The 9,234-nt window shown below is 50.2% G+C and overlaps 1 long non-coding RNA gene across 1 annotated transcript; it reads right to left on the bottom strand.

Moving 5' to 3' along the window:
* Positions 1-633: 633 nt before the first annotated feature.
* On the bottom strand, positions 634-1,029 carry LOC123440339. Its single transcript, XR_006630310.1, has 3 exons — positions 976-1,029; positions 791-852; positions 634-725 (listed from the first exon to the last, which is right to left on the bottom strand). It is a non-coding gene; the product is annotated as an uncharacterized LOC123440339 (long non-coding RNA).
* Between the last annotated feature and the right edge of the window lie 8,205 nt (positions 1,030-9,234).

The following is a 9,234-nucleotide window of genomic DNA, read 5'->3' as shown; positions in this document are numbered from 1 at the left end:
ATCACATGATTCACCCAATGATGTCATCCAGTTATCAGGCAACAACACCTTGTACATAGTCAGAAGACCCTGACTATCCTTGATCAAATGGCTAGCCAACTAGAGGCTTGCTAGGGACAGTGTTTGTCTATGTATCCACACATGTATTTAAGTCTTCATTCAATACAATTATAGCATGGATAATAAATGATTATCTTGATACAGGAATTATAATAATAACTTATTTATCATTGCCTCTAGGGCATAATTCCAACAGTTTTCAGTGCCAAGTGAGATATATCTGCCATGCAGATTGTAGAGTGGGACCGAATCGACCACTTCTGGTTGGTCGGTTGCTTGCTACTAACCTTGCTCAGTATTCTGTCACGCAAATCATCCTCGTCGCAAGAATCAAGGCTCAGATCGGACACCTCTGACTGGCTGCTACCAACCTTGCTTGGTGCTCTGCCACGCAGATCATCTTGATCATGAGAATAGGAGCTAGGCTTCTTGACGCTGTCCACTTCGGTGGGAATCAGTTTGGGTAGAGTCTTTATGAGCTTCGTCCTGGACAGATATTGATATAGAGCTATGATAAACTGCAGCACACCAATAGTACGAAAATTATGCAAGTGCAATGTTCAAGGGATATGCCTGGTTCCGAAGCGAATGGTAGACAGACTTTCTGGTGCGTTCGACGAACTAGGAGAACATCAGCATAGTAATGTAGCTCTTGAGCTGCCACCCTGCAAGCAACAGCCATGTAAACAAACCTACAGATTTGGAAATACTGAAGAATTTTTTTACAGACCAGTGCATCTTGAAGTATGCGTGTAAGCTTCGAGTCACGGTAAGGCACGTGATTTGGTTTAGCTGGAGATGAGAAAAGGATAAGTAAAGCTGATCATTAATCAGAAAGGTACAATAGTGGTGTAGTTACGTTTTCTGTTTAGTCTTTGCACAGAGTATTGTTGTATACTTGTACTTGCCACTTACCAGTAGTTAGGGCATTGATAACATTTCCAAGAGCCGTGAGTGATTTGTTGATAAGATGAATTTGGGTGATGCTGCCTTCTTCTACCTACTGCTGTCCCTCCAGGTTTAGGATGCAGCAGCGGCTGATCTTGGCTTCACAAGAAGCGATTTCCCACACGAATTCGTCTTTGGAGCTGGAACCTCGGCATATCAAGTAAGCTGTGGCGTGTTCCGTCCATCGGGTGACATTGAAGATGGTGTTTTTTTTCTCCCGTTGCAACGTAGCGCATGCAAGGACTTTGTCTACGCGCATGCAAGGCTTTGGACATTAGCTGCATGCAGAAAAAACAAAAGCTGATGTGAGCAAAGATTCCATTAAAAATGAAACTTCAAAATGTTTTGTAGCTCAAACTGTTGGTCAGATTGAAAAACTATTTTCACGTAAAAGATTCATCGCGGCGAGAGGTCCAAAACTAGATCCCATGTTGGTATGTTTTGATGATTTTTTTGGATCAAAAGTTATCAGACCTAGGCTAAATAAGTTATCACCTACGTTGTACGCTCAGTTACCATCCTGTTTACATGGAGATAATCGGGACATAAGAATGGCTCTTGCAACATTCTCTCCACATGCAAATGTCCTAGACCACAGGAAAAGATGATGTGATTGTAGATTCTCACTATTTAGATTCTTTCCTATTTCAAAACTTCAAAATGTTCTATAGTGCAAACCAGGTCAATCTTACCATGGGGTGTACATAAGTTATCATGTCTTCGAGATTGTAAAATACCATGTTATTTGCACAAAATTTAACATGATATGTTTTAACAACTCCCCACCCGTGCCCTCTTCATCGATGTTACCTGGATCGGGGTACATAAGTTATCAGGTCTTGATGTGTGAGTTACCATGCTATTCGCATAAAAATTAATGAGGGGATATTTCATCAACTCACAACCCCCACCCCCGTCGCCAAAGTTACTAGGACCAGGATACATAAGTTATATGTTCTCGAAATTATGAGTTACCATGCTATTCATACAAAAGTTACCAAGGAGATATTTCATCAACTTCCCGCGCTCTTCGTCGCCAAAGTTACCAGGACCGGGGTACATAAGTTATCAGGCCTACGATGTGTGAGTTACCATGCTATTGAGACAAAACCTACGGATGGGATATTTCATCAACTCATACCCCCACCCCCGTCACCAAAGTTACCAGGATTGGGCTACATAAGTTATCAGTTCAACAATGTGTGAGTTACCATGCTATTCACATAAAAGTTCATCAACTCCCACCCATGTCGCCAAAGTTACCAGGACTGGGCTACATAAGTTATCTGGTCAGCAATGTATGAGTTATCATACTATTCACACACAAAATTACCGGGGTATATTTCTTCAAGCCCCACCCCTCCCCCGGGTTGTTAAAGTTACCAGAACCTAGGTGCATAAGTTGTCAGGTCTACGATGTCTGAGTTAACATGCGATTCATACAAAAAGTTACCGAGGGTATATTTACACTAACTTTTTGGGGGGTCAATATAGGTACTACGACTATCAGGTTTGTGGTGGATATAATTATCACGATCTTTACGTAGAATTTATAAAGGGGTGTTTCAAAACATTTTTTTTCTTGGACACCATGATAATTCTAATCTGGGCAAAAGAAGTTGTTGAATAACGTATCCTCGATAACCTGTATGTAAACATCATGATACTTTTACGCACAATAGACCTGATCATAGGTGGCCAACGGCCCGACCTGAGCACTGCATGGCTCGAAACACGTCTAAACGGGTTTGGCCCAACACGGCCCACACAGTTCCATTTTATAAACGGGTCATATCATGGACCTCACCTCGCTGCAAATACGACACCGACGGTCCATGGTATTTACATACCAGATATTTACTTACAAATACCATGGTAAATTTTGATCCGGACAAAAATAAAAGTAGTTGAAACATATCCGGTGATGGGGTTATAGTCCTAGGGTAGGGTCATAGGCCTGCCCTATAAGTCCTACCCAAGGACTACCCTTCATAAGGGATAAGGCCCTTAGTCAGTTCCGACTGAATTAAGGACTTCCCATCATCCATTCGGTGACGAATCCTCCATCATCCAGTCGGAGATGAGCATTCGGAGTGTATCAAACTAACTGACTGGATTCCACTCTGTGCATCGTAACCCCCCTGGAGGGAAACGGTCGTACGTTTCCATGTGCCTTTATTAGCGTTTAAGACAGACGTTACCTGTAACGTAGGCATTTATTCACCACTACTCCATCCCTGTGTACCGAACCGTTGTGAAGGGCAGCGCACTCTATATAAGCCACCCTTCCCCACTGGTGCAGGGGTTAGCAATTCACTGTAATCCTTATTCCACTCGACAACAAGCTCCCAAGAGCACTGAGACGTAGGGCTATTACCTCCACCGTTGAGGGGCCTGAAATCATACAACCTCGCTGTAGCTAAGGCTCTGCCCATCCTTTCGTACCCTACACATCTACTGTCAGGCTTATACCCACGACAGTTGGCGCCCACCGTGGGGCAGGCGTCTAAGCAACTTCCGGCGAGTTTGCGACTACATCTTTTCGTCATGTCATCCGATGGAGATTTGAGCATGGGTCACGAGATCCTCTTCGGCGCTCTCTCCTTCATCGTCGACGATTCGGCATGGCTTCGGGATGCCCCTCTCGACGTCGAGGCGCTCCCCCATCGCGGGGCTACGCACTTCCATGCCAGCGCCCGCGGTATTCTTCTTCTCCAGCAGTCGGCTCAGGTGTCGACCTACACCACCGTCACGCGCCGCAACAAGCGGTCCCGGCGTCCGCGGCTCCAGCGTTGGGTGCAACACGCCCAGGCGCCAGAACGCGTCTTCACAAGTGGCGGTCCTAGAGTCGGTTGTGGTTGCCCCGCCGTCCCAGCGCTCGGACTCGGTTCCGACTGAGTTTCCTTCCAAGTACTTGGGTCGCGGGCCTGCAGCAGAAGTGCACATGGCCAACTCCCGTGAAAGTCCCCGCCAAACTGGCCGGAACGAGCACGAGATCGGCGAAACATCCGGCGCTCGCCGTCCGCCCCGCCGTTCTGCCAGTCGGCACACTCGGCGGAGCAACGTGGAGGTGTTCCGCACACCCGTCCTCAACCTGGCTACCGCTGCCAAGATAACCGATTCCCTCCAGCCGACTGATTCAGAGGCTGGCAGGGGGATCGAGCAAATCCGCGCCCTGCTGCACACGACGCAGCAGCAAAATTCGGCGGTCTCCCAGTCGCACAACAGGATCCACAATAGTTATGTTCATGCGAACACGCATCGGTCAGTTCACAGCCCTGGTTCTCATCAGCGACACAGGGGAGGCAGCCGTTCCATAAATCCCGAGGATCATCGCCGTTCACGCACCCTCCGCGGGGTGGGCCTTACGGGCCCCGACATCATGATGATCGGCGTTCAGTCGGTGACACTTACGATCCAAGGCCCGACGCGAGAGGGCATATCGCCCAGCGGAGGGTCGACAGGGGCCGAGCCCACCGCGATGGTCACGATATGGACCGTCCGAGTGGAAGCAGGACCATCGTCTCTGGTCCCGAGTGTTTCAGTCAAGCCATCCGGTCGGCTCACATCCCTCCCAACTTCCGATTGGCGACGGGGATCAGCAAGTTTACAGGAGAATCCAAGCCAGAAACGTGGTTGGACGACTACCGAGTGGCAGTCCAGATCGGAGGAGGGGACGACCATGTCGCCATGCAACACCTACCTCTAATGCTCGACGGCTCGGCACGAGCGTGGATGAACCAGTTGGCTCCCTCAAGCATCTACAGCTGGGCAGATCTGGCCCGAGTCTTCATCAGGACCTTCGAAGGGACGTGCAAACACCGTGCTGGCCTCGTGGAGCTCCAGCATTGTGTCCAGAAGCAGAATGAGCCCCTGCGCGATTTCATTCAGCGTTGGACGACCCTCTACCACACGGTGGAGAACGTCACAGAGCACCAAGCAGTCTACACCTTCAAGGCAGGCATGCGGTACAGAGATTTGTACCTGAAGTTCGGTCGAACAGGCGACATCTCCATGAGCAAGATGATGGAGATAGCGGCACGCTATGCAAATGGCGAAGAAGAGGACCGCATCCATAGCGGCAAGCACAAAGCAGTCGCCGATGGGGATGGGAATAACACTCGGAAGCAGAAGTAGAAAGCTCCGTCCACTGCGCAGGCAGAAGCCGGAGCTGTTACCAATGCCAAGTTCAAAGGCAAGGGGAAGGCTCAATTCACCCCCAAGAAGAAGCAGTTCAGTAACCCCATCCTGGACCAGCCATGTCCGATTCACACGAAGATGGATGAAGAGGGCAACACCATATATCCGAAGCATACCACTCGGCAATGTCGCCTCCTGATCCAGGGGTTCGGCGAAGGGCAACCGAGTGAAAAGGGCAATGAACAGGATGAGGAGGACAAGGAGGATCCTATCCCCCAAGTCCATGCAACACTAATGATTTTTGCTGACGTTGAGAGCAAGAGTCGACTGAAGCTGGTGAACAGGGAGGTGAACATGGCCACGCCTACCAACCCCAAGTTCCTCAAATGGTCTAAGACTACGATCACCTTTGACCAGTCGGATCATCCAGCACACGTACCCACTCCAGGGAGACAGGCTTTGGTCGTCGACCCGGTGGTGGAAGGAGTCCGACTGCGCAAAGTCCTCATGGACGGCGGTAGTGGCTTGAACATCATGTACGCCGACACTCTCAAGGGGATGGGCATTCCGATGTCCAAACTCAGCGAGAGCAGCATGCAGTTCCATGGAGTCGTCCTTGGACGAAAGGCCAAGTCACTCGGCCAGATCGCGTTGGACGTCGTTTTCGACTCCGACAAGAACTTCTGCAAGGAAAAGCTGACGTTCGAGGTGGTGGACTTCCAGAGCGCGTAGCACGCAATTCTGGGCCACCCGGCGTATGCGCGTTTCATGGCCCGTCCATGTTACGTGTACCTGAAGCTGAAGATGCCAGGCCCGAAAGGTGTGATCACTATCACACGCAATCAACAGCGGGCCGAGGAGTGTCTGCAGCAGGGATCAAGAATCGTCGATCAGCAGATGGTTGTCCTCGAGCTTGACGAGTACAAGAAAACAGTCGGCCCCACTGACTTGATGTGTGCAAAGAAGCCAGCTTCGGAGTCCGCATTCCAGTCGGCGGGAGAGACGAAGAAGGTCAGCATCCACCCGACGGACGACACCGCTGCCCCGACGAACATCTCCACCACCCTCGATCCTAAATAGGAAACCGAGCTCATCCAATTCCTCCGTGAGAACTAGGACATCTTTGCATGGAAGCCCTCTAACATGCCAGGTGTACCCAGTGAGTTGGCTGAGCACCGACTGCATGTGGATCCCGCCGCTCGGCCTGTCCGAGAACGCCTACGTCGGTCCGCCGCGCACAAGAGGAAGGCAATCGGAGAAGAGGTGGCCAAGCTTTTGGCAGCCAACTTCATTCGCGAGGTACACCACTCCGAGTGGCTCGCCAATGTTGTCATGGTGCCCAAGAAGGACAAGTCGCTCCGAATGTGCATCGACTTCAAGCATCTCAATAAGGTCTGCCCGAAAGACCATTTCCCGCTCCCCCGCATCGATCAAATTGTCGATTCGACTGCGGGTTGCGAGCGTTTGTCGTTTCTGGATGCCTACTCGGGCTATCATCAGATCCGTCTGTATGGCCCCGATGAATTAAAAACAGCCTTCATCACCCCATTCGGGTGCTTCTGCTACATCACTATGCCATTTGGTTTGAAGAATGCAGGAGCAACCTTTATGCGCATGATCCAAAAATGCCTTCTCGACCAGATCGGTCGGAATGTGTAGGCGTATATGGATGATATCGTAGTCAAGTCACGCAAAGGTTCTGACCTGCTGACTGACTTGGCAGAAACATTCGCCAACCTTCGTAGGTACGATATCAAGCTCAACCCAGCCAAGTGTTCATTCGGTGTTCCCAGCGGAAAGTTACTCGGTTTCTTCGTTTCCGAACGAGGGATCGATGTCAACCCCGAAAAGATCGGGACCATCGTCTGAATGGAGCGGCCGGTCAGAATACACGATGTTCAAAGGCTCACAGGTTGCCTAGCGGCTTTGAGCAGGTTTATCAGTCGACTCGGCGAGAAGGCACTTCCTCTGTACCGACTCATGAAAAAATCAAATACTTTCGAGTGGACAGACGAAGCCCAAGTCGCATTCGACGACCTCAAAGTCCTACTTTCCACCCAGCCGGTTCTTACTGCTCCGCTCAGTAAAGAGCCCCTTATTCTGTACATCGCGGCTAGAAATCAAGTCGTCAGCACTGTTCTCACAATCGAACGAGAAGAAGAAGGCAAAGCATACAAAGTTCAGCGGCCAGTGTATTACGTCTCCGCAGTCCTGACTCCTTCCAAGCAGAGGTATCCCCACTATCAAAAACTTATCTACGGGATTTACATGACCGCGAAGAAGGTGGCTCATTATTTCCAAGACCACTCGATGTCCGTCGTTTCTGATGCTCCGTTGTCGGAAATCCTCCACAATCGGGACACATCGGGCCGAGTGGCGAAGTGGGCAATGGAGATGTTGTACTACGACATCAAGTTCGAGGCCAAGAAAGCTATAAAGTCTCAAGCTCTGGCTGACTTCATAGCAGAATGGGTAGAACAACAGCAACCGACCCACATCTACTCGGGTCATTGGACAATGTTCTTTGATGGGTCCAAGATGTTGAATGGCTCCGGCGCTGGCGTTGTGATCATATCGCCAAAGGGTGACAAACTCAAGTATGTGTTGCAGATACACTTTGATTCCTCCAACAATGAGGCAGAGTATGAAGCTCTCCTTTATGGACTGCGCATGGCCATCGCACTCGGCGTCCGTCGCCTGATGGTCTATGGCGATTCGGATTTGGTGGTTAATCAGATGATGAAGGAGTGGGACGTCAGGAACCCACCATGACCACATACTGCAATGCAGTGAGGAAGCTCGAGAAAAAGTTTGAAGGTCTAGAACTCCACCATGTTCCGCGACTGAAGAACCAGGCAGCTGATGAGTTGGCAAAACTCGGATCCACTCAGAGACCAGTCCCGAGTGACGTATGCCTTGAGCACCTCCACCTTCCCTCAGTTAAAGAAGATCCTTTCATGGAAGAACCAGTACAACCAAAGAGCTCGACAGATCCGACTGAAGTCGACGTACCTGCTGTGGTTGATTTGATCATGGAGATTCTTGCTGTTATCCCCGATTGGACTATGCCGATCATTGCATACATCCTGAGGCAAGAATTACCAGAAGACGAAGTCCAAGCCAGACAGATCGTCCGCAGGTCAAAGTCGTTCACTGTCATCGATGGCCAGTTGTACAAGGAAAGCGTTTCAGGCGTCCTTCAACGATGCATCTCCCCTGAGGAGGGACAGTTAATCCTGGAAGAAATTCACTCGGGAACCTGCGGTCATCACGCCTCTTCAAGAGCAATCGTCGCCAAAGCATTCAGAGTTGGCTTCTTCTGGCTGCAGGCGAATGAAATGGCGAAAGATATGGTCGACCGATGTGAAGGCTGTCAGTTCTACTCTAACAAGTCCCACAAGCCAACATCTGCGTTGAAGACAATCCCTCTTGTTTGGTCGTTTGCGGTTTGGGGATTAGATACAGTCGGTCCACTCAGGACAGGCCAAGGGGGCTTCACACATCTGTTGGTGGCAGTCGACAAGTTCACAAAGTGGATCGAAGCCAAGCCCATCAAGAAGCTCGACGCCCTAACAGCCATCAAGTTTGTCAGGGACATCATCTCCAGATTCGGGGTACCTCACAGCATAATCACTGACAACGGAACAAACTTTGACTCAGACATATTCAAAGGTTTCTGTACAGGCCAAGGTATCCGAGTGGATTTTGCATCTGTGGCGCATCCCCAAACAAACGGGCAAGCAGAGTGGGCGAATGGACTTATTCTGCAAGGTTTGAAGCCTCGACTCCTGCGAGAGGTGGGACATGCCGCTGGCGCATGGGTCATCGAGCTACCTTCGGTGCTTTGGGGTCTCCGCACAACCCCACATAGATCTACAGGGCGACCCCCGTTCTTCCTCGTTTACCGAGCAGAGGCAGTCCTTCCGAGTGACTTGCTTCACAACGCTCCATGAGTTGAACTCTTCTCCGAAGCTGAAGCAGAACAAGCAAGGCAAGACAGAGTGGATCTTCTAGAGGAGGAGCGCGAGATGGCACTGACACGCTCAACAATTTACCAACAAGATCTGCGGCGCTTTCACGCGCGAC

This window comes from Hordeum vulgare, chromosome 3H (genome assembly GCF_904849725.1).
Source record: "Hordeum vulgare subsp. vulgare chromosome 3H, MorexV3_pseudomolecules_assembly, whole genome shotgun sequence".
Taxonomy (NCBI): Eukaryota; Viridiplantae; Streptophyta; class Magnoliopsida; order Poales; family Poaceae; genus Hordeum; species Hordeum vulgare.
This window is presented reverse-complemented; position numbering and strand designations above follow the sequence as displayed.